The sequence below is a fragment of the Lutjanus erythropterus genome, chromosome 14, assembly GCF_056507025.1.
Source record: "Lutjanus erythropterus isolate fLutEry1 chromosome 14, fLutEry1.hap2, whole genome shotgun sequence".
NCBI classification, from domain to species: domain Eukaryota; kingdom Metazoa; phylum Chordata; class Actinopteri; order Lutjaniformes; family Lutjanidae; genus Lutjanus; species Lutjanus erythropterus.
The window spans coordinates 38,530,660-38,557,516 of record NC_139330.1 but is presented as its reverse complement, the minus strand read 5'-3'; the positions used below and the strand labels follow the sequence as shown (position 1 = coordinate 38,557,516).

Below are 26,857 nucleotides of genomic sequence, written 5' to 3'. Positions count from 1 at the left end.
ACACAAAACCACCTTTTCCATCAAGAAGATGATGATTGCAGCCACTTGGCTGTGAAAAGTGTGCTTTTTGAGCTTTTTACGCTCTGAAAACGCTTATTTCACCATATGCAGTCACATACCGGGACCAAATCACAGTGGTCACTCATGCTAAAAAGTGAAAAATCTGCCAAAACAGGGCATAAAAAGACACAAAACCATCTTTTCCATCAAGAAGATGATGATTGCAGCCACTTGGCTGTGAAAAGTGTGCTTTTTGAGCTTTTTACGCTCTGAAAACGCTTATTTCACCATATGCAGTCACATACAGGGCACAAGTGACAGAGTGGTCACTGATGCTTAAAAGTGAAAAATCTGCCAAAACAGGGCCTGAACACACACAAAACCACCTTTTCCATCAAGAAGATGATGATTGCAGCCACTTGGCTGTGAAAGTGTGCTTTTTGAGCTTTTTACGCTCTGAAAAGGCTTATTTCACCATATGCAGTCACATACCGGGACCAAATCACAGTGGTCACTCATGCTAAAAAGTGAAAAATCTGCCAAAACAGGGCATAAAAAGACACCTTACCACCTTTTCCATCAAGAAGATGATGATTGCAGCCACTTGGCTGTGAAAAGTGTGCTTTTTGAGCTTTTTACGCTCTGAAAACGCTTATTTCACCATATGCAGTCACATACCGGGACCAAATCAGAGTGGTCACTCATGCTAAAAAGTGAAAAATCTGCCAAAACAGGGCATAAAAAGACACAAAACCACCTTTTCCATCAAGAAGATGATGATTGCAGCCACTTGGCTGTGAAAAGTGTGCTTTTTGAGTTTTTTACGCTCTGAAAACGCTTATTTCACCATATGCAGTCACATACAGGTCCCAAATCACAGAGTGGTCACTGATGCTTAAAAGTGAAAAATCTGCCAAAACACGCCATAAAAAGACACAAAAACCACCTTTTCCATCAAGAAGATGATGATTGCAGCCACTTGGCTGTGAAAAGTGTGCTTTTTGAGCTTTTTACGCTCTGAAAACGCTTATTTCACCATATGCAGTCACATACCGGGACCAAATCACAGTGGTCACTCAAGCTAAAAAAGTGAAAAATCTGCAAAACAGGGCCTAAAAAGACACAAAACCACCTTTTCCATCAAGAAGATGATGATTGCAGCCACTTGGCTGTGAAAGTGTGCTTTTTGAGCTTTTTACGCTCTGAAAAGGCTTATTTCACCATATGCAGTCACATACAGGGCCCAAATCACAGATGCTTAAAAGTGAAAAATCTGGCCAAACAGGGCATAAAAAGACACAAAACCACCTTTTCCATCAAGAAGATGATGATTGCAGCCACTTGGCTGTGAAAGTGTGCTTTTTGAGCTTTTTACGCTCTGAAAACGCTTATTTCACCATATGCAGTCACATACAGGGCCCAAATCACAGAGTGGTCACTGATGATTAAAAGTGAAAAATCTGCCAAAACACGCCATAAAAAGACACAAAACCACCTTTTCCATCAAGAAGATGATGATTGCAGCCACTTGGCTGTGAAAAGTGTGCTTTTTGAGCTTTTTACGCTCTGAAAACGCTTATTTCACCATATGCAGTCACATACCGGGACCAAATCACAGTGGTCACTCAAGCTAAAAAAGTGAAAAATCTGCCAAAACAGGGCATAAAAAGACACAAAACCACCTTTTCCATCAAGAAGATGATGATTGCAGCCACTTGGCTGTGAAAGTGTGCTTTTTGAGCTTTTTACGCTCTGAAAACGCTTATTTCACCATATGCAGTCACATACAGGGCACAAGTGACAGAGTGGTCACTGATGCTTAAAAGTGAAAAATCTGCCAAAACAGGGCCTAAACAGACACAAAACCACCTTTTCCATCAAGAAGATGATGATTGCAGCCACTTGGCTGTGAAAGTGTGCTTTTTGAGCTTTTTACGCTCTGAAAACGCTTATTTCACCATATGCAGTCACATACAGGGCCCAAATCACAGAGTGGTCAATCATGCTTAAAAGTGAAAAATCTGGCCAAACAGGGCATAAAAAGACACAAAACCACCTTTTCCATCAAGAAGATGATGATTGCAGCCACTTGGCTGTGAAAGTGTGCTTTTTGAGCTTTTTACGCTCTGAAAAGGCTTATTTCACCATATGCAGTCACATACAGGGCCCAAATCACAGATGCTTAAAAGTGAAAAATCTGGCCAAACAGGGCATAAAAAGACACAAAACCACCTTTTCCATCAAGAATATGATGATTGCAGCCACTTGGCTGTGAAAGTGTGCTTTTTGAGCGTTTTACGCTCTGAAAACGCTTATTTCACCATATGCAGTCACATACAGGGCACAAGTGACAGAGTGGTCACTGATGCTTAAAAGTGAAAAATCTGCCAAAACAGGGCCTAAACAGACACAAAACCACCTTTTCCATCAAGAAGATGATGATTGCAGCCACTTGGCTGTGAAAGTGTGCTTTTTGAGCTTTTTACGCTCTGAAAACGCTTATTGTGACTGCATATGGTGATATGCAGTCACATACAGGGCCCAAATCACAGAGTGGTCACTGATGCTTAAAAGTGAAAAATCTGGCCAAACGGCATAAAAAGACACAAAACCACCTTTTCCAACAAGAAGATGATGATTGCAGCCACTTGGCTGTGAAAGTGTGCTTTTTGAGCTTTTTACGCTCTGAAAACGCTTATTTCACCATATGCAGTCACATACAGGGCCCAAATCACAGATGCTTAAAAGTGAAAAATCTGGCCAAACAGGGCATAAAAAGACACAAAACCACCTTTTCCATCAAGATGATGATGATTGCAGCCACTTGGCTGTGAAAGTGTGCTTTTTGAGCTTTTTACGCTCTGAAAACGCTTATTTCACCATATGCAGTCACATACAGGGCACAAGTGACAGAGTGGTCACTGATGCTTAAAAGTGAAAAATCTGCCAAAACAGGGCCTAAAAAGACACAAAACCACCTTTTCCATCAAGAAGATGATGATTGCAGCCACTTGGCTGTGAAAGTGTGCTTTTTGAGCTTTTTACGCTCTGAAAAGGCTTATTTCACCATATGCAGTCACATACAGGGCCCAAATCACAGATGCTTAAAAGTGAAAAATCTGGCCAAACAGGGCATAAAAAGACACCTTACCACCTTTTCCATCAAGAATATGATGATTGCAGCCACTTGGCTGTGAAAAGTGTGCTTTTTGAGCGTTTTACGCTCTGAAAACGCTTATTTCACCATATGCAGTCACATACAGGGCACAAGTGACAGAGTGGTCACTGATGCTTAAAAGTGAAAAATCTGCCAAAACAGGGCATAAAAAGACACAAAACCACCTTTTCCATCAAGAAGATGATGATTGCAGCCACTTGGCTGTGAAAGTGTGCTTTTTGAGCTTTTTACGCTCTGAAAAGGCTTATTTCACCATATGCAGTCACATACAGGGCCCAAATCACAGATGCTTAAAAGTGAAAAATCTGGCCAAACAGGGCATAAAAAGACACAAAACCACCTTTTCCATCAAGAAGATGATGATTGCAGCCACTTGGCTGTGAAAGTGTGCTTTTTGAGCTTTTTACGCTCTGAAAACGCTTATTTCACCATATGCAGTCACATACAGGGCCCAATTCACAGAGTGGTCACTGATGCTTAAAAGTGAAAAATCTGGCCAAACAGGGCCTAAAAAGACACAAAACCACCTTTTCCATCAAGAAGATGATGATTGCAGCCACTTGGCTGTGAAAGTGTGCTTTTTGAGCTTTTTACGCTCTGAAAAGGCTTATTTCACCATATGCAGTCATGCAGTTTAGTCCTGTTACAGGACTATGCCGCTGGGTGTAAAAGATTCCGATTCCGATTTTTTTTTTGAGGGGTCTGACTTACCGATTCCGATTTTTATGTAGATTTCAGACCTGTTTTGAGCATGAGCATGTTCAGCATGAGTGATCACACGCTGCTGTGGGATGCCTGTGACTGTATATGATGAATTAAGGTGCAGTTTCATAGCAGAAGTGGCCGCAATCCTGATCTTCTTGATGGAAAACGTGGTTTTGTGTGGTCTTATGCCTTGTTTTGTTAGCTTTTTCACTTCTGAGTGTAAGTGGCCACATGTTGCTGGGGGCTGCCTATGTGAAAGCATATGATGAATTAAGGTGTTTCTGAGCATCAGACGCCCAGAAAGCACAGTTTCGTAGCTGCAATCCTCATCTTCTTGATGGAAAACATGGTTGTATGCCCTGTTTTGTCAGATTTTTCACTTCTGAGCGTAAGTGGCCACACTGTGATGTGAGCTGCCTATGCGACTGCATGTGGTGAAATAAGGTTCTTCTGAGCATCAGATGCCCAGAAAGCACAATTTAGGGAAGTTCATAATTTAGACATAAAAATTATTTAATTACCTATCTTTAACCAGGGCTTGCGCCTCCTAAAAAAGCCTAAATTGTAAAGGAATAATCCGCAAAATGTGAATCTTGTGAAAAAACAACAGCCACAATAAAAGTCTTTACTCGTTTCATTTGGATCTTAAATGAAAGCTGAAAGTCTTTAAACCCTTTGATTTAAGCAGTCTGGTGAAACTGTGGCAAGTTTATTAATGAGTTGGATCTCATGTCTCACCCTTTGGTTTTTGGACCAAAGAGTTGTTCCAAGCCAATATACTTGAAATTGTGGATACCATGAATGGTAAAATGAGCATGTGACTTTTCTTAACATGATTAACATGCTCCAGTATTCTCGTTTTCAGAGTTCAGCCTGTTTCCCCAATGTACAGTAATTTACAGTGTTGACATTGGACAGCATTGTGGTGGAAAATCTGAAAATGAAGACAGACACCATGACCAAGATTTCCTTTAATAGAGCTTTGCAAAGGATCAGTACACAGTCACAAAGACAGTGTAAAAGGAACTGATAATGAGCCAAGAATGTAAATCTGTCTTAGAGATGAAGGAGGTTGGGTCAGGATGGACCTGAAGTGCTTATTGTCAGGATGTGATTGTGTTATCAGAAGTTGTTGTTCCAAAGGGAGAACAAGGACAAGTAACCAGTTAGTGCCTGACAATACATGAGAAGTAACTATGAGGAACAACAGTGACCAGTTCAGCATATAATTTTCTCACTATAATCCCCCCTTTTGATCATATGTGATCACATAAAAAGGAAAATTATAAAAGACCATAAAAGATCACACCTTCTCTACAAATAATACAACAAATAATAGTCCTTACATATGATAACATAATAGTAAAGTATAAGAGAGTGAAGAAAAATTTTAAAACATTACTTCATAAAATATTACCCCTGGAAAAAGCAAGATGCTGTTGTTACAGATGGGAGAATTTAGTATAACAAATGCAAGCAACTTAGGCATGAAAGTTCCATATATGTATTAACATAACAATTGCAAAATCTGGGTTGTCAATAGGATCAGGATCTCTTCAGCATTGCATGGTGGGAGCCAATCAGGAGTAGTTAACTGTGTCAACTGATGGAAAACATTTTTTTTAACTGTAGGGAATGAACTCACAAGAAAACACATTGAGCCTCACAGGCCACACCATACAGCGTGTCTGAATGCATGCCATGGCTGTTATTGGAGTTCCATCTCTGATCCCATGATGGTGACACTGAGGTTCATTCAGCACGCCACTTAGTTGGAGCCATGCAAGTTCTTGTTGGACAGTATGCCAATACTGTTGCCTCTTCTTCTCATCCTCGCGATGTGATGACCTATTTTGCTATAGGTGTCTCTGGTGGAGGTGGAACCCTTTTGCAGTGGCTGGCATGGATCCGGGTGACTCTTTTGGCAAACTTTACTGCCGTCTGTGCAGTCAGCAGCATCAGAGGTCCTGTGGCTGGAGCTGGTAGCGCTTCCTTCACCTGCTTATGAATGTTAGATAAAACAGCTATAGTAGTGGAGGGTATGTTAGGGTCATCATATGGAAAGAATTCAGACATAGTTAATTCTGGGCATGCTGCGGCCTTGGCAGCTGCTTCTCCTCTGGTGTTCTCCTGTGAAAGTTGGTCATTGTTAGTGTGAGCATGACATTTACACACAGCAACCTTTTTTGGGAGCAGAACAGCATCCAGCAGTTGTAAAACAAGAGTGTGATGTGCTATAGGTTTGCCAGATGGTGTTTGAAAATTTCTCTTTTTCCAAATTGTACCAAAATCATGCATAAAGCCAAAAACATATCTACTGTCTGTGCAGATATTCACTGTTTTGTCTGTTGCTAGATTACATGCTTCTATGAGAGTGATTTGGCATTGACTGTATCATGTGCAGTTACCACCAATGGTGAAAAGAGTACAAGAAATCTGTTATATTGCTAAAACATTACTCAATTACAAGTAAAAGTACTGGCGTTAGAAATATATTTCAGTAAAAGTACAAAGTATTTGCCTGAAAAACTACTAGAGTATTAGTTACTTTCAACCATTGATGTCACTGTCACCTCTCCAAACTAGGGTTATAAATTTTGTGCATTTTCCAGAACCAATAGTTGAAAGCTTTGACTGATTAATCATTGATAATTTATGAGATACATAACACCATTTATTTTCTAATTTTGTTTTTTTTTTTTCTTTTTGAGTCAAAGTTTAAGTTTCCTTATTCAACAAACAGACCCCTAACCCCTGGTTACCACAGCGAAACTAATTACATTTTTTTTCCTGTGTCAGGGTTGCATGATGCTGATCCATCCACAGAAAGTTCAAAATCTGGATTTTGCAAAGTTGTTTCTTGCAAATCTGGTCTGGGGGAACAAACTTCAGTTATTGTAAGAACATAGTTGTATTCTCCGCACATCTCCTAACATGGACCGATGCAAAGAGCTGTATCTTCATGATACCCAAAAATGGAAATACATGGCTCTCAGGCCTCAACGCTGAATTATTAGAGAAGGTTAGAGACTGTATGATCTGTAGGCCTATACTACACATGAACCCATGGTTATCTTACCAGAAATATACCTCAGTTACATTGTATCTTTTCACAGTGATATCAGGGATTTCAAATAGAACAGTGTTATAAAAGAGCAATCTTGCTGCTGAAAGATAAGATGTTTTCTGCTAAAGCAAAACCAATGAAACAACATGTGGAACAAGCAGAGTTTGTTTAGAGTAACCTTAAAAAGTAGGAATTCCTGTAGCTAAAGCATCAAGTTTAGCTGAAAAGTAGGCTACAGGTCTCTGTCTGCCTCTGCCATCCTAGAGTACTGAACACTCTTTGTCTACAGTCTGAGTAAAAGGTCGGTTTGGATCTGGTGACCCAAGAGTTGGAGTCATCAGAGTCTTCCGAAGGACATGTTTTAAGTCAACAAATGTTTATCCTGTATCAGCAGTCCATGTCACTTTACTATGTGCTTCTAGGCCTCACTCATGTGCGATTGCGCTCAGGGGTGCCTCGAGGACAGGAATGAAGGGCCTGCAATAGGAACACAAAAGACATAACTTGTTTCTTTATGATTGGATTTGAAAATGTTTTGAAATGTTTTTACTCTTTTTTGGGAGAGGAATTTGGCCTCAGATATGATCACATGACCCAAAAATGTCACGTGTAGGACAAACTGCAGTTTTGATGAGCTAGCTTTGTGACCTTCTTCAGCCAAATGTTTCAAATATGTCTTTTTCACACTGAACTTGAGTTAAAGCACGAATCATTTAATCATCAACATATTGTAATCGTGCACTTCCTGGTGACAGATTTAATGAGCTCAAACTTTCTTTTGAATTTTTAGCTGATTTTTGTTTTGTTTTAACTGAGAAAATTGGTGTGCATACAGGAGAATTTTCACAGGGAATGATTACACCTGCCCTTAATCAAGTGTTAAAGACTGGTGTAATTTTTTTTTTTTTTTTTTTGGTTGAGTTGATATTATGGTTGACAGGGCCTTTAATTAGATTTTGGTGTGATCACAATTGGTTGCATGCCTCTGATTAGACCAATATCAGTTTTAGGGATCTTCTGAAAGGCTGGGGTGTTTATGATGTCACATGCTTTATGTAAATAGGCAAATGTGTGTTGTGTGTCTGGTACCAGTTGAACACATCTGAGTATGTAGACAACAAAGGTAATTTTTGTCGATAAACCTTCAAAACAGGATTATATTGAACATTATGGTCAGATATTGAGTCTCATGATTCCGCTGCGAGTCAATCATCTTTTGAGTTGGATCAGTCTTTGGGTAGTGTTTGGCTCAATGTCCCTTTTTGCCACAATGGAAACAAACATCTGGATCAGCTGTACTTAGACCTCCATAGAACGTCCTTGGAACATAGTCAATGCTGCCATATTTAGATCTTTCTCTCTGTTTTTTTCTCTCCTGCTTTGAGGAGCTTTCAGCATGCACAGCATGTCCTTTTGTCCCATGTTTGTTTTACCATTTGTGAAATGTCAAAACACAGTCAGTTCAGTGGCAAACTTTACACCTCCATCTGATGGTGATGGGAGGTGAGCCAGCCCCTGCTGTCTCCATCACAGGGAAATTCAGGATTTTGAGTACATTTCCCCCATGTTGGATCTCACTGGTGACAGGGAGATAAATGGATTTGAAGATTTTCTGAACTTCAAGTCAATTAAATAAATTTTCAGATTTTCACCAATTAGAATTGTTGAATCGCAGCGCTGAGTGAGTCTGGTCTTGGTCTCAGGCCATCCTTCTCACTCGTTGTAGGAGCCAAATATGTTGGTGAAATATTTCAAAGGCTGACTTGTAGTTCACTGTTTTGAACATAGGGTGTCACTGTACCTTTGTAATGCTCAGGTGTAAAGGTAGCTGGGTTACTGTTGTTGTCAGGACTGCTAAGGCGCAAAATGTTTGTCACGCCGTAGCTGAATGTTTGGTCTTTTCTTTTTTGAAACAACAATGGACATCATTCATGATTGCATGAGGGAAATAAATTATTTTTGCTGCAATGAAGAATGACCTGTGGATTAATTCAAGGAACGGCACAGCGTATGGTTATAAAACAAAGAGTCAAGCGCGTCAGCCAGGTCACTCCAGGTTAAACGTCTCAGGGGCTAAGTAATAGGCTAGCTTCTACACTCGTCTTTGTGGGGAGGTTGAGGCTGAAGGCCTCAGGGTGTGCACTACCACCGTCGACCCCCGAGTCCAGAAACCCTCAGACAAACAATCCCACTTCTGACACCAAATTGTGGTGGAAAATCTGAAAATGAAGACAGACACCATGACCAAAATTGTCTGGTGTTTGATGTGGTGTTTCAATAGAGCTTTGCAAAGGAAAGTGTAAAAGGAACTGATAATGAGTCAAGAATGTAAATCTGTCTTACAGGGTTAGGAGATGAAGGAGGTTGGGTCAGGATGGACCTGAAGTGCTTAGTGGGAGAGTCAGGATGTGATTGTGTTATCAGAAGTTGTTGTTCCAAAGGGAGAACAGCTGTGTGTTCAAGGACAAGTAACCAATTAGTGCCTGACAATACATGAGAAGTAACTCTGAGGAACAACAGTGACCAGTTCAGCATATAATTTTCCCACTATAGCATACACCACATTTGTGACCTGCGGTGAGATTAAATCTCTGGCCCTTTCCTGAGGCTTTCACACACACAATAAAACCCTTTATGGGGGGGGGGGTGTTATGGAAGAAAAAAACTTTATCCTCTTAAAAAAACAAATAAATCCCCAAAATATAAATGCAAAGAAAAGAAATTATTACTAAAAAAATTAGAATAAATGTGTAAAAAAAACAACAAAAAATTAACTAATGGAGACTAATTCCTAATAGAAAAAACCTTCAGTATTAATTAAAATTTATAAAAGAAGGGAAAAAAGAAGGAAAAGGGGATAGAAAAGCACGTCCTACTGTGTCAGGGTAGCTGTTTGATGAGAAAGAGCAAAAGTCAAATAACTGGTTACTGATAGCTTGGCTTAGGGCTGCGCGGTATACACGGTATGACGGTAGAAACGGTATAAATTGGCCACGGTAGAGATTTGTGCTATGCCATCATACCGTCGATGACGTCATCGCCCCTGCCTCTGTGTGAAAATGGCCGCAAGCACAGTAACGGCGGAGAAGGAGGGGCTGGTAAAAAAAAAAAAACGGTGCTACATCCGTGATTTGGACGTGGTTCGGGTTTAAAAAGTCGGATGTTGAGCAGAAAAATGTCATCTGCAAGATGTGTGTCCAAGTCCGGATCCACACGCCGTCCTATACGGACCTGGACCTATAACCAATAAATTATTAATAGATTTTATTTTTTTACGGGACGCTTCTATTTTAACTGGCATACCTTTTCTAGTCTTTCCGCCACTGGTTTAGCTGATCAGGAGACGCACAGACCAGCTGCAGAGAAGCTGCGTGTGGAGGAGACTGTTGTTAATGACGGAGTTTATTACAACAGTCAAAACTAACGTGATGACATTGACACCAACCAGATGCACCTATAAAATTAAACAACTGTATAAGGAGGCCTATGTAAAACAGGAGAGTCTGTGTTTCTCTGTGAGAAACTTTCAGACCTTCTCACAGCAGAGTGAACAGGTGAGGGAGGGGAGGAGGGCAGACTGATCACTAATCAATCACTGATACCGTCGTCATCTTGGACTGATTAAAAAATAAAAATGACAAAATTGGTGACAAACCAAACCTGGGTGTCCACACAAATAAAGTCTTTGTGTGAAACACACTGCATTGTGCTGTTTACAGACAGTCTGCTGTCTGTACTTTGACAGAGACAGAGAGGGTCGTGTCTAGAAGGGAACCCTAGACCCGCAAAAGATCGTGCGAGTTTGATTATTTTAGTAGAAATAACGGAAACAAGAGTTGTGCAAATAAAGACTTACCTTCTAGACATGACTGTAAAAGATGCGCAGCTCCAAAAATAGAAAATCATGTTGTGGTGTCGATGTTTTTAATGTGGCGGGCCGCCATAAATAAAACACTATTCACTGAACCACAGAGAGTCACTGAAACACTGATCACTGACCTGCTGTGATGACAAAAATACTCACATTCTTTACTTTGGTATTTTTTTTTACAGATTTTTACAGGATTACAGAACCTTTTCACTGTTTTTGCCATTTGTCTTATAGAAAACCTCTCTTACTTGAAGTACTGTTTACAATATCCACTTTTTTTGTAAGAATTTTTGTATTTCTGAGGCACTATCCTTACTTCTGTTGTTCTTCTGCACAATAAATGCTCAAAAATTACATTATATCTTTGCTGTTGTTGTTGTTTTACAAAACCCATTCAGAAACACTTCCATAAGTTTTACACCGCAACATTTATACCGAGATATATACCATTACCGTGAAGGGATTCAATTTATACCGTGATATGAATTTTGGGTCATACCGCCCAGCCCTAGCTTGGCTCCATCTGCTGGACAAAAAGAGTCACTGCACGGCCTATAAGTGAACGGTCAAACAATTCAGCAGCACGTGGAGAGTCAGTTTACAGCCTCTACAAAGCCTCTAAAGCAATAGTAAAATAAAATATCATAATTATTTTCTAAAAGAGAGTCACAAAAGATGAAAGTAGTCCAGAGAAGTTGAATTTTGGAGCCATATGGCTCACAGAATAAAGAAAAAATGTCTTTATAACTTCGGCTATTGTGCTGTTTCACCTCCTTTGTGGCAGTCCTTTCACCTTGCTGGGGGACGCAGCTTGCACCGGCTCAGGTCTTCACTTACACCAGACCATTCTGAAATACAGAGAAAAGGCCTGGTGTCAATGTAATAAACCCAAATAATATCGAAAGGAAGGCATTCAGACCAAAAATTAGAGCAAAACTGTCCTCAAAATCACTATTAACAATAATAAAAATAATAACAATATTGACGGTGAAATACACCTCAAGTAATGAAACAAACCTTAACTACCAACTCTCAGGAACGGTCAGAAGGTCACATTGCTTCAAAAACTGCTCATTCTTACAAAAGAGGATCCCCTGAAGGAATTTAGGGTCGAGTTAAATAGGATACTAGAGATACTAGAAAAGCAATTTCTAAAGAAATTACCGCTGTGAATGCAACAAGCTGAAGCCAAGCTGCAATGCTGCATTGGCTTGCTGCAACAATATGCCTGACGCCACACTGAACAGCTGCGTGAATGATATAAGAAGGTTTGAATTATGTATAATATTTGAATATTAGTTAGAAAGGCTGACACCACACTGAATAGCTACCTTTAAAATATAATAAAGTTTGAATTACATGGAATTTTTGAATGTTTGTAGAATGACTGATACCACACTGAATAGCTGCCTTTTTAAGGTAATATTTGAATTAGGTAGAATATTTGGATTTTTGTTAAAAAGCTGATGCCACACTGATAGCTGCCTCGAAAATATAATTTTTGAATTATGTAGAATATTTGAATATTACTTAAAAACCTGACGCAACACTGAATACCTGCCATGTAAATATAATATTTGAATTATGTAGAATATTTGAATGTTTGTTAGAAAGCTGACCCCACACTCAATAGCTGCCTTTATAATATCACAATGTTTGAATTCTGCTTCTGCTACAAACTGCTTATTTGGTCGAGCCATTCTGAAACAACAGAAACACACACACTAATGTTTTTATAAAGCAGTATAACATTAATTTAGTGCAATAATGAACACTCAATAGCTACCTTTATGATATAATAATGTTTGAATTATGTACAACATTTGATTGTCTGTTGCTTAAGAATTTAAAAAACAATGACTGTTATGATACAATACAGGATGATACAGGAAACAATAACATGCAAAATTTTTAAATTGTATTCACACTAATACCACAATGTAAAAATACCTAAGTAAAGAATCTGAGTATTTTTTTCCATCACAGCAGGTCAGTGATCAGTGTTTCAGTGAATAGTGTTTTATTTATGGCAGCCCGCCACATTAAAAACATCAACACCATGAAATGATTTTCTATTTTTGGAGCTGCGCACCTTTTTCGGTCGTGTCTAGAAGCTCTTTATTTGCACAATTCTCGCAAGATTTGTGTTCGTTATTTCTACTAAAATAATCAAACTTGCACGATCTTTCGCAGGTCTAGGGTTCCCTTCTAGACACGACCCTCTCTGTCTCTCTGTCAAACTAATGACAGCAGACTGTCTGTAAACAGCATAATGTTACACTCTGCAGTGTTTCACACAAAGACTTTATTTGTGTGGACACCCAGGTTTGGTTTGTCACCAATTTTGTCATTTTTATTTTTTAATCAGTCCAAGATGACGACGATATCAGTGATTGATTAGTGATCAATGTGCCCTCCTCCCTCCCTTACCTGTTCACTCTGCTGTGAGAAGATCTCAAAGTTTCTCACAGAGAAACACAGACTCTCCCGTTTTATGTATAGGCCTCCTTATACGGTTGTTTAATATTATAAGTGCATCTGGTTGGTGTCGATGTCATTAACCATCACGTTAGTTTTGACTGTTGTAATAAACTTTGTCATTAACAACAGTCTCCTCCACACGCGGCTTCTCTGCAATTGGTCTGTGCGTTTCCTGATCAGCTAAACCAGCGTCGGAAAGACTAGAATAGTTGCGCCAGTTAAAATAGAAGCGTCCCGTCAAAATTTAAAATCTATTAAGAATTTATTGGTTATAGGTCCATGTCCATATAGGATGGCGTGTGGGTCAGGACTCGGACCTCGGTCCGCCTGTTAGGGACCCCTGCTATATAGGATACTTACAGATGGTCTGGGTCCATCTGAAGATTAGCAATGAATGTTGAGTAAAAAGCACATAGCTGCACTGCCTTTTCCTGTCCCTGAGAGGAGAGGAGAGGAGAGGAGAGGAGAGGAGAGGAGAGGAGAGGAGAGGAGAGGAGAGGAGACTTTAGCGCCATGTCTGGAAATCAGCAGTTTTCAGAGTCATGGTGTAACACTATAGTGTTCATGACTGACAGAAAAACACAGTCACATACCAGGTACAGGTCAGGTATATTTGTCGTAGCCTCTCAGTGTGGCTTAGCTGTGCAAAGCACACTCAAGTGTTGCTGTCAGTACCGCACTGCTTCGTTGACATGTGTCCTACTTCACATTTGGTCAAGACACTATCTGTTCCTGTCCCTCGGTCCATGTGGCTCTGGTTATGTGACGAGAGGAGAGGACACTATAAGACTGATGATGTAGACAGCCAACACAAACAACCCACAGTTATTTGTTGTCTGGAAATCAACAGTTTGCAGAGTCATGCTGTAACACTACAGTGTTTATGACTGAAAGAAAAACACAGTCGCATACGAGGTACAGGTCAGGCAGTTGTCAGGTGTATTCGTCGTAGCCTCTCAGTGTGGCTTAGCTGTGCAAAGCACGGTCAAATGTTGCTGGAGCCCTCCTTGATTTCTGTTTGTTGTTCATGAGTGTCAGAGCAAAACAGAAGGAGCAGTGACTGAACCTTTAAATGTTTTCACATTATAACTATTGCTCATACTAATGGTATGCACAATCTATGAACTGTAAAGTTGACTTACAGCATGTTTGACTCCAGCTCAAGATGACTGCTGATGTTGCTTGTTGCTTCATTGACATGTGTCCAACTTCACATCTTGTCAGAGCCTTGTGAGAGGAAGAGAAAAATGTTACACCATTGATGCATATAAAAAATCACAATACAGACAGTGTACATTACATGCTTATATACCACTAATACACAAAAAAAAAGAGACACATCATGCATGGGAGGAGGCTGTTCTTATTTACCTGGCACAGGTCGATTTATAGAGCAGATAGTAGTGGTGTGATCCTGTGAGTTTTGTCTCTCCATCTCTGGAACATGTTTGTTTCCTGTTAAGAACAAGTGCACAAACACAGATCAACACTCATTTACATGTTTACCTCTGCAAATGAAAATAATAAAAAAAAAAATTCAAGATGTTGTAAGTTATGTATGTTAATTATTTCATGTTTATAGATCAGTGGAAGAGAGAGATGACATTAACCAATGATGTACGTGGTCAGAATTTACTGTGTCCATAAGTATTACTATAAGTTATTGGCAGCATTCAAAGAATCAAAGAAAACAAACATAGTTACCCACCAGGTCCAGGTCATGCTCCAGGTCAAAAAATGGTGAAGCAGTGGCCTCTTGGTGTGCCGACTCCCACTCCCAGGTACATGGATGCTTTAGGTTAGCGGTGAGGACAGCAGTGGCGGGTTGCTGGATTCCATCTCCTCATGCACTGTGCTAAGACCAGGGGTGTATTCTAGGTTTAGTGAAAAATCTCAGTTAGTTAATCTTGACATAAGTAAAACTCTGGATTACGAGTGGGTCATTTACAATGGAAACTATTTATTTTCTAGGTGGACCTTGTTCAGGTGGCTAAAATATGTTTTGTTACTGACCTTGTCCACAGTAGTACACTGCTATCTTCCCTAATGGTGCTCCTCTCTGCTTGTCCCAATTGGGGGTGTGCTGTCTCAAATTCACTGTACTTAATACACTGACTATAGATAAGGTCCTCACATAACCCCACTTCAAATAAACTGAATGATCCCTTTAAAAGCTATTAAAATTGTTTTAAAGGCACTTGGCTTTTTTGTTTACCAACAAATAGTATATCAACATGTTTTGTGAGAAAATGCAGTTTAAGCCTCCCGACCTAAACAGTGGGCCCTGAGAACCAGGGTTGGGGAACACTGGCATATACGACATTTGTGACCTGCGGTGAGATTAAATCTCTAATTGGATGGCCCTTTCCTGAGGCTCCGTTAAAAATAAAAAGTAAATGGTTGAGCAGCCATGGATCGTCACCTGACCTCTTCTTATCCAGTGCTGTATGCACCAATAATTATTCAGCACACCTATATCTCAGGTGAGGTGATAATATCTAGAAGATATCAAATTGAGAAGAGGTCAGGATAACGATCCAAAATCACACACACAATAAAACCTTTATGGGGGGTTATGGAAGAAAAAAACTGTATCCTCTTAAAAAAACAAATAAATCCCTAAAATATAAATGCAAAGAAAAGAAATTATTATTAAAAAAAAATAGAATAAATGTAAAATAAATAAATAAATAAATAATGGAGACTAAGTCCTAATTGAAAAAAACCTTCAGTATTAAATAAAATTTATAAAAGAAGGGAAAAAAAAACAAAAAAAAAAAACCACGTCCTACTGTGTCAGGGTAGCTGTTTGATGAGAAAGAGCAAAAGTCAAATAACTGGTTACTGATAGCTTGGCTCCATCTGCTGGACAAAAAGAGTCTCTGCACGGCCTATCAAGTGAACGGTCAAACAATTCAGCAGCACATGGAGAGTCAGTTTACAGCCTCTACAAAGCCTCTAAAGCAATAGTAAAATAAAATATCATAATTATTTTCTAAAAGAGAGTCACAAAAGATGAAAATAGTCCAGAGAAGTTGAATTTTGGAGCCATATGGCTCACAGAATAAAGAAAAAATGTCTTTATAACTTCGGCTATTGTGCTGTTTCACCTCCTTTGTGGCAGTCCTTTCACCTTGCTGGGGGACGCAGCTTGCACCGGCTCAGGTCTTCACTTACACCAGACCATTCTGAAATACAGAGAAAAGGACTGGTGTCAATGTAATAAACCCAAATAATATCGAAAGGAAGGCATTCAGAACCAAAAATTAGAGCAAAACTGTCTTCAAAATCACTATTAACAATAATAAAAATAATAACAATATTGACGGTGAAATACACCTCAAGTAATGAAACAAACCTTAACTACCAACTCTCAGGAACGGTCAGAAGGTCACATTGCTTCAAAAACTGCTCATTCTTACAAAGAGGATGGACCCCTGAAGGAATTTAGGGTCGAGTTAAATAGGATACTAGAGATACTAGAAAAGCAATTTCTAAAGAAATTACCGCTGTGAATGCAACAAGCTGAAGCCAAGCTGCAATGCTGCATTGGCTTGCTGCAACAATATGCCTGACGCCACACTGAACAGCTGCGTGAATGATATAAGAAGGTTTGAATTATGTATAATATTTGAATATTAGTTAGAAAGGCTGACACCACACTGAATAGCTACCTTTAAAATATAATAAAGTTTGAATTACGTGGAATTTTTGAATGTTTGTAGAATGACTGATACCACACTGAATAGCTGCCTTTTTAAGGTAATATTTGAATTAGGTAGAATATTTGGATTTTTGTTAAAAAGCTGATGCCACACTGATAGCTGCCTCGAAAATATAATTTTTGAATTATGTAGAATATTTGAATATTACTTAAAAACCTGACGCAACACTGAATACCTGCCATGTAAATATAATATTTGAATTATGTAGAATATTTGAATGTTTGTTAGAAAGCTGACCCCACACTCAATAGCTGCCTTTATAATATCACAATGTTTGAATTCTGCTTCTGCTACAAACTGCTTATTTGGTCGAGCCATTCTGAAACAACAGAAACACACACACTAATGTTTTTATAAAGCAGTATAACATTAATTTAGTGCAATAATGAACACTCAATAGCTACCTTTATGATATAATAATGTTTGAATTATGTACAACATTTGACTGTCTGTTGCTTAAGAATTTAAAAAACAATGACTGTTATGATACAATACAGGATGATACAGGAAACAATAACATGCAAAATTTTTAAACTGTATTCACACTAATACCACAATGTAAAAATACCTAAGTAAAGAATCTGAGTATTTTTTTCCATCACAGCAGGTCAGTGATCAGTGTTTCAGTGAATAGTGTTTTATTTATGGCAGCCCGCCACATTAAAAACATCAACACCATGATATGATTTTCTATTTTTGGAGCTGCGCACCTTTTTCGGTCGTGTCTAGAAGCTCTAACTCTTTATTTGCACAATTCTCGCAAGATTTGTGTTCGTTATTTCTACTAAAATAATCAAACTTGCACGATCTTTCGTAGGTCTAGGGTTCCCTTCTAGACACGACCCTCTCTGTCTCTCTGTCAAACTAATGACAGCAGACTGTCTGTAAACAGCATGATGTTACACTCTGCAGTGTTTCACACAAAGACCTGTTCACTCTGCTGTGAGAAGATCTCAAAGTTTCTCACAGAGAAACACAGACTCTCCCGTTTTACGTATAGGCCTCCTTATACGGTTGTTTAATTTTATAAGTGCATCTGGTTGGTGTCGATGAGGAGAGGAGAGGAGAGGAGAGGAGAGGAGAGGAGAGGAGAGGAGAGGAGAGGAGAGGAGAGGAAACTTTAGCGCCATGTCTGGAAATCAGCAGTTTTCAGAGTCAAGACATATAGCTGCACTACCTGTTCCTGTCCCTCGGATATAAAAAAGCACAATACAGACAGTGTACATTACATGCTTATATACCACTAATACACAATAAAAAAGAGACACATATCATGCATGGGAGAAGGCTGTTCTTATTTACCTGGCACAGGTCGATTTATAGAGCAGATAGTAGTGGTGTGATCCTGTGAGTTTTGTCTCTCCATCTCTGGAACATGTTTGTTTCCTGTTAAGAACAAGTGCACAAACACAGATCAACACTCATTTACATGTTTACCTCTGCAAATGAAAATAATAAAAAAAAAAAATCAAGATGCTGTAAGTTATGTATGTTAATTATTTCATGTTTATAGATCAGTGGAAGAGAGAGATGACATTAACCAATGATGTACGTGGTCAAAATTTACTGTGTCCATAAGTATAACTATAAGTTATTGGCAGCATTCAAAGAATCAAAGAAAACAAACATAGTTACCCACCAGGTCCAGGTCGTGCTCCAGGTCAAATAATGGTGAAGCAGTGGCCTCTTGGTGTGCCGACTCCCACTCCCAGGTACATGGATGCTTTAAGTTAGCGGTGAGGACAGCAATGGCGGATTGCTGGACTCCATCTCCTCATGCACTGTGCTAAGACCAGGGGTGTATTCTAGGTTTAGTGAAAAATCTCAGTTAGTTAATCTTGACATAAGTAAAACTCTGGATTACCAGTGGGCCATTTACAATGGAAAATAATTATTTTCTAGGTGGACCTTGTTCAGGTGGCTAAAATATGTTTTGTTACTGACCTTGTCCACAGTAATACACTGCTAGCTTCCCTAATGGTGCTCCTCTCTGCTTGTCCCAATTGGGGGTGTGCTGTCTCAAATTCACTGTACTTAATACACTGACTATAGATAAGGTCCTCACATAACCCCACTTCAAATAAGCTGAATGATCCCTTTAAAAGCTATTAAAATTGTTTTAAAGGCACTTGGCTTTTTTGTTTACCAACAAATAGTATATCATCATTTTGTGAGAAAATGCAGTTTAAGCCTCCCGACCTTAACATGGCATTAGACTAACTTATGCAACTTCAACAAAGCATGACATTAGGACTAACTTCTGCAACTTCAAGAAAGCAGACTGACATAAAAGAAACATTTACACTTTTTAAGTCTGCCTTTATTTACTTCAACTGCAGTGGGATGAATTTATTACAGTAAAACAATTAAATTTCTTAAAGGGATGCTTCAGCATCATGTTCACTGTAAATGCTGTAGTGTAAGTGTCATTCAGTGTGCCTGATGTACAATTCACATAGGCATCACTAACTATAGCCAGAAAATTTTGCACAAAACTTTGAGTGTGCCTTATGCTCACTGCCAACTAGTATTTCCACCATACTGCCAGCAGTAATAATAGCACTAAATGTATCATTGAAGTTGTGCATGTGTGCGTGTGTCTGTGTGTCCGTGCACGTGTGTGTGCGTGCATGCACTATTGTGCATGTTTGTATGTGTATGGGTGAGTGTGTGCGTGTCTGTGTGTCTTGCTTACACATTGGATGCATGTTCACTCATAGCTGCTGGCCATAGCAGCCATTGAATATCTAGCTCTAAGGCTAATATCCATCACTGCCTACTGTCATTTTTATTGTCAGCCATTTTGTTCTTCTCTCACTTACACCCCTTCTCAGATTCAGACTTCAGTGTTCTCTCAACATACACAAATTGCACATCAGATTGTAGGAAAAGCTGTGCCGGTAGCAACATGTGACCACAGAAACAAAAGGACTTATAGTTTTGGCTCAGCAAGGTCAAAAAGGACAAGTTTTCCAACCAACTGCCCCATTCACTCCCATATTAACTCAGATTAAGACCTTCAGGAGAAAAGCAGATGGCCCCAGTTCTTTAAATCGTTGGTGTGACCACATATTTGGCACCACAAGAATAAAATTTACACGGCTGTGTTCGCAGTCTTCTCTTCTCGCTCAACATGTGTTTGGTTTGGCTGTGGGACTTAGGGTCTGTCACTCAGAGGCAGTAGTTTGAGAGGCAGATTTTCATCAAATGCATGTCTTGCCTACACAGTGGATACATGTCCACCCACAGTTGCTGGGCAGAAATTGTCAAAGCTGATTGTGATTGGTTTAACTGAATGTCTGGCTCTAAGTCTAATATACATGGCTGCCTACTACCATTGTTCTTCTGTCCCATTTAAGGCAGCTAAACACAGTCCACAGTCAAATAATGTACTCTGTTGTTACTTTGAGTTCAGATTTTACTTCACTCACCACTCAAGCGCAGCCTCCAAACGTATTTCTCTTTGCCTAGAAACAATATTAGTCTCATCTTATGTATCTCAGTTTATCTGTGTGTATGTCTGCTCAAACTATGCAGCACCAGTTATGACTGCTTTTATCCGTAGGTTTGCAAGAAAGTACATTCATAATAAATATTCAAATTCTAGGTACTTCTACACACACTACATTAAGCAAAAGTTCACACATAACCAACAATCTTTACGTAATAAAGCTATCAGCTAATAATTGTCAAATAAAAACACAATCACATGAGACATAATTAAACATAAACACAACAATTAGCCTATATATACCTTAGCTGACTTAATGCTTAAGTATACTGAATATAAGATTCAGTCTTTCCCTCAAGATGCCCTTTGCTTTATTTATTTATTTTATTTAATATTTACTGTCACACTGTCTCTCCTCCCCTCTCTCTCACCTGTGGTTTGTGCTTTACTGAAGCTAGGGCTACATTCATACACACAGAGGAACGGGGGGAGACAGGCGCGTGTTACTGCAGATATGTTACTGCAGCTAACAGGCAGCACCAAGTTAGCTAGCTCAACTGTCATGACAAGAAATTTGCTCTTCGCTCACCGCCAGGTAGGGCGCAGAGGCGCTGAGCGGATGCGGAGGAGCTCAGGTATACGTCATCGAGAAGTGCGATGACGTATACCTGTTGGTGTTGCTAGGCAACACCAAACGCTACTTGTCACTCCGGAAAGAAAAGGACCTGGAGGAAAAAGCAGACTCCCCTTTTGCAAAAACTAACCACAGCTCTATGTAACAACATGATAGGATTTACTGTTGCTGAGCTAAAGGACAGTTTATATAGCTATGAAGCACTGATCCTGTCACTGTGTCTGCCTGGAATAGTGAACGTACACAAACAGCTAAACTAACGTTAGCATTGTATTTAGCTTAACGGTAGCTCGTAAACTCTGCCTAATCACAAGCCTGGTAGCCCGATCTGACTACTGACATTTCGCCAAGCAATACTCTTCCTGCCGAGATCGTGGTATCATGTGTTATACAGTTCGGGGAACTCGGAAACACAGAGAATGAGTTTTTCTTCCATTTTCTCTCCCTCCTCTATTTGTATGTGTCGCTACGTCACATTCAGCTGTTATCTCATTGGTTGCGCTTTGAAAGGTCAGCACGAGGTCAAAGTTGAACTTTGGGCGCAGCGCTGAGCGGCACATCCCAGCGGTGCGCCATGCCAAGGGTAGCGGTGCCTCTAGGTCGGGCGCCACCGCTCTCTCCATAGGAAAATATGGGACAGCCAGCGCAAAGCGTTTTTACCGTTGATCATGTGTAGGGGTTTTTAAACCGCCGGATTTCGACGCACCGCCCTCTCCCGCCCCTCCCCCTGACCGCCTATCGACCGAGGCTTCATTTCCTGTTCGTATTTATCGATTATCATGCCAATTTACTGTCAGTTTACATATTTCTGACTATTTAACTGCTGTTTTTTGACATTAAAGAGACAGGAACGGAGACCCACAGCCACTCACCTCAACAGACGCGGGAGAAGTTAATGGTCCGACGACGTCACACAGCCAAGTCAAGTCGAGGTGCCTTCACGGACACTCGGAAATTCCACCGTTAGACACTGAAAACTTACAAAATGCCACTAAAATGTGTGTCTGTTTTTTGTTTTTTGTTTTCGAATGTATTGCATTATGCACATTGTACAGCTACATTATTAGTACCATTTGTATGATGTAGTTTATATGGCAAAGTTCAAATTTAAGCTTGCAAATGTTTTGATATAACTGGTTTGAGAAATTGTCTGCCAGTTCCCTTTCATACATCCTAATTTTAGTTTCCAATTCCTTTATCTTACTCATGTCCTCTCTTTTCTTTTTAGATGCATATGCTATAATTTTCCCTTGAATATAAGCTTTAGATGATTTCCACTCTGTTGATCTCCTGCCTGAGCTGCCTGTATTTAATTCAAAAAAAGACTGTAATTCTTCTTTTAATAATAAGTTAAAAGCCTCATTAGATAATAGTGACGCATTCAATCTCCATCTACCTCTTCTCTCTGTGTCATTATTTAATATCAATTCCCAGCTCTACAGCTGCATGGTCAGATAGAGCCATTGGATTAATTTTACAATATGCAACTTGCTTGGTTATATTGTTTGATATTAAAAACATATCAATTCTCGAGTATGATTTGTAACTGAGAGAAAAAAGTATATTCTCTTTTTCGTGGGTTTGTCAACTGCCAAATATCCACTAGAGTATTATCCTCACTCAACATGTGTATAGCTGCTCTATCTTTAGGTATCCAAGATGGGCCCCTAAAAGTACTTCGATCTATAAATGGATCCCAGACTTGATTAAAATCTCCTGCTAGAATTACATCACCCTCCATTTCTCCCAAAATTTTATTTACTTGATGAAAAAAGTTTGGGTTACTGTAGTGGTATAATTTCATGCACCAGACTCATTCCATCAGCTGTAGTTCATGCCTCAGACTTGTTCCATCCAGGACAACCAGGCTTGCAGTGGTATACTTTATGCATCAGACTCATTCTATCAGCTATAGTTCGTGTCTCAGGCTTGTTCCATCCAGGACAACATTCCCTTTTAAGGAAGATCATGATGCCATCCGGAAATGTTAGTGAGGCTGGGGACCTTGGAAGTGCGCCTGGTGCTTACCACGCAGATAAGATATCAGACCAGCTGTTATGATGTCATTTAAACAGTTCAGTGTTCTTTTCATGTAATGCATTAACCTGTATTATCATTTAACTATTTTTTAAAAATATAAGATTAATGCGTGCAAACCTAAGGGAGGCAGCAATTTGTGAGAAAATGAATGACATTATGATCCCATAAGGTAAAATTTAATACACAATTATGTTTGATTGTGAGCCAAAATGTTCAAAGTGGGAGGAGGCTCCTAGAGCCTCCTAAACAGTATATAACAAGGTGTTTTGCACCTCTTTCTTCAGTCTAAACCTGGGTTTGACTCAAGCTTGTTGGTTTTTCTACCTAGAGAGATCAATAAACTTTGTGTGGCAGAACTTTGTTGCTCCTCCAGTGATTTTTCCTGACTTTGCCTGATTCTTCTTTTTGATGGTTTTGAACTTTGAAAATATACAAATGATAACAGTGAATTTTTATCAAGGTTTCTAGGGTGTTGTGGCTTTAAGCCCAGACCTTACTGGCCTATTTTTCTGAGTTTTTTGTCACGACATTACACTGGTGGTTGGTGCATAAATATTGCACAAAATAATATTTTTGCCATCTATATTAGCCTGTAAACAAATCATTCTACCCTCATTATCCTTTATCTGTCTAACCAATTTAAAGCCATATTTTTATGTATAAGTATAACCACCCCATTGCGTTTACTGGAAAATGAACTATCAAAAACATGTCCTACCCATCCAAATTTTGGTTTCAGAGTTTCCTCTGACTTAAAATGTGACTCTTGAATAAATGCAACATCGGCCTTATTGTGTTTAAGATAAGATATTTTCCCTCTTTTTGCAGGACTTCCACAACCTTTTATATTCCAGCTGATAATTGTAACATAATTTCTAGCCATTTAATATGACAATAAACAAAAACACAATGCCCTGAGAGAAAAAAAACAAACAAACAAGGTCCGTGGGGTCCTCCCAACTGCTCGTTGCTAATGACAGCCTGTGTAAGCTGACCCACCCGCATCACATTCTCTCATGATCTACCTGTCCCTTGATCCTCAGTCCAGTTGAAAATAAATATGTATCCCGTACATGTTTCAAGCGTTGTTGCAATTCTGGTTGATAAAGTGTTCAGCCTCCTCCACGCTTGTAAAATGATGGCTCTTGCCCTTCCATGTGAATCTCAGCGTGGCGGGGAAGGCCAGTGTGTATCTCACATTGCGTTGCTGTAGTGCCTTCTTCGTGGTCAGGAGCTCCTTCCTCTTCTCCGCTAACTCCTTGGTTAGATCAAGAAATATCAACAGCCTTTGTCCATCCCATTTCACTCCTCATGTCTTGGCTGCAGCTCTCAATACCTTCTCGCAGGCGGAAGCCAGAAAGCGGATCAGTATGGGTCTGGGCAGCTGGTCCTCATTCGGCATCGAGGCTAGCATTTGGTGCATTTGTTCAATTTTAAACTCCGCCTCAGGGTTTATCCCTAGCCCTTTGCTCAGAACTTTTTTGACACATTCCTCCAAAGTGCCATTTGTCCCGTATGTCTCCACCAGTCTCACCAATCTTATGTTGTTTCTTTTGCAGTGATTCTCCAGGATTTGCACACGGTCCCATAGCATATCCACCTTTTTCCCCATGGTACTAGTGTTTGTCACAAGGCCCTCAGTCGTGTCCTCCAGCTGGGAGATTCGCTCCTCCGCCTCCTCCACTCGTACCTGTAGCCCGCTGACAGAGTTTTTCAGCTCAGTGGTGGTTTCTTTAATGGTCACTACATCAGCAGCTACTTCTGTCAGTTTAGTACTCAGTTTTACGGTGGCCGACAAGTGCAAACGCGCTGCATATACAGACAGGCGCTGCAAATACAGAAACGCGCTGCATATAAGAAAACAGATGCAAAAGGAAAACGCTGCAAATACAGAAACGCGCTGCATATACAGAAATGTGTTGCAAATACAGAAACACGCTGCATATAGGAAAACAGATGCAAAACGAAATCGCTGCAAATACAGAAACGCGCTGCATAAACAGAAATGTGCTGCAAATACAGAAACGCGCTGCATAAACAGAAACGTGCTGCAAATACAGAAACGCGCTGCATATAGGAAAACAGATGCAAAACGAAAATGCTGCAAATACAGAAACGCGCTGCAAATGAGAAAACAAATGCAAAAAGAAAACGCCGCATATACAGAAACGCGCTGCAAATGAGAAAACAAATGCAAAACGAAAACGCTGCATATACAGTCACACAACGGAAGTGCTCCAGGCCTCTAGGGGCAGTGCTGAGCTTTCCCCCGAGAGACAGACAACGGACGAATCAACCTGCGGAGGAGAGGAATAGGCCTACGTGAGAAGTAGAAAGTTATTGGTGAGAGGAAAATTGGAGGTGGGAGAGGCAAAAAATCAGAAAATGTAAATCCGACAAACAAACAAAAATGTAAAAATGTAAATCAGCTGCACTTTCATAATACAGTAAAAGATGAGGGCCACATGTGGAAAAAAGAAAGAAAGAAAGAAAAAGAAAAAAGAATACGTACTTTTTCATGTAGCCTCTCCCGCCTCCAATTTTCCTCTCACCAATAACTTTCTACTTCTCACATAGGCCTATTCCTTTTTTTTTTTTTTTTTTTTAGTTTAAAAAACAGTTACGGGATGTTTATTCTTCATAATTACGTTTCCCCTTTCAGGATTTTTTTTAATTTTATTTTTATTTTTTTTAAAACAAACTTTATTGTCATGTTGAAGACAAGGAAAGGAAACATGACATTATATAAGCAACATGACAACACTCAGTGCATAATACATAACAGACAGTAAGGATTTTATCTAGTAATATGTGCCATAATATTTTCACGTAGGCCTGCAGCACCTGTCTGTATATGCAGCGCGTTTGCACTTGTCGGCCACCGTACAGTTTGGTTATTTCAGCAAAAAATTTTTCAATGCTTATTTTCTGTTCTGCAGCTTCATAGGGAGACTTGTCCTCATTAGCAGCTAGCTTGTTCCGAGTAGCTATGTGGCCCATATCCTTAAAATATTTCGACGTTGTCGCCATTTCTCACCGCCAAAAATGTAGTCAAAGTACTAAGAACTTTTTTGGGATAAAGTCTATCAATATTTAGCTCAAGGTAGGCAGATAAATATGGATTAAACAATTAAATTAGTAGCGAGTGGTCTGAGCCCTCCTACAGTGCTGCCATCCTGCTCAGCGTACCCACGTGACTCCTCATTTTCATTTAGTTCTAGGGACAACCTAATCAGCATTTCTGTAAATGTGCCAGTGTTAGACAGACAGTTAGCTGGCTAAATTTCAACTGCAGGTGAGAAGTTTTGAAACCTATGAAGTGTATTTTTTGGCCACTTGGGCTGTGTTGATTATATATATGACAGCCACCTCAAACTAGAGCTGTAACATGTAATTGGTTAATAGATAATTAATCAACTATCAAATTAATCACCAATAATTCTGATAATTGATTAATCACTTTGAGTCATTTTTTAAAGAAAAAAAGTCTCAATACTCTGTTTTTAGATCCTCAAATGTGAATATTTTCTGTTTGTTTTAGTCCTCTGTGACAGTAAACTGAATATATCTAGTTTGTGGACAAAAGAAGACATTTGAGGACGTCATCTTGGGCTTCAAGAAACGCTGATCAAGTGATTTTCACACTTTTTTTTTGACATTTTATAGTCCAACCAACTGATTGATTAATCAATACATTAATTCTGA

At 39.5% G+C, this 26,857-nt stretch overlaps 1 long non-coding RNA gene across 2 annotated transcripts; it reads right to left on the bottom strand.

Annotated features, from left to right (window-relative positions):
- Positions 1-14,194: 14,194 nt before the first annotated feature.
- LOC146315953 (uncharacterized) lies at positions 14,195-18,751 on the bottom strand. 2 transcript variants are annotated; one of them, XR_014771879.1, is made up of 3 exons: positions 18,667-18,751; positions 14,445-14,529; positions 14,195-14,316 (listed from the first exon to the last, which is right to left on the bottom strand). It is a non-coding gene; the product is annotated as an uncharacterized LOC146315953 (long non-coding RNA). The 2 variants fall into 2 exon arrangements; XR_014771880.1 differs by lacking the exon at positions 18,667-18,751 and adding an exon at positions 14,674-14,713.
- Between the last annotated feature and the right edge of the window lie 8,106 nt (positions 18,752-26,857).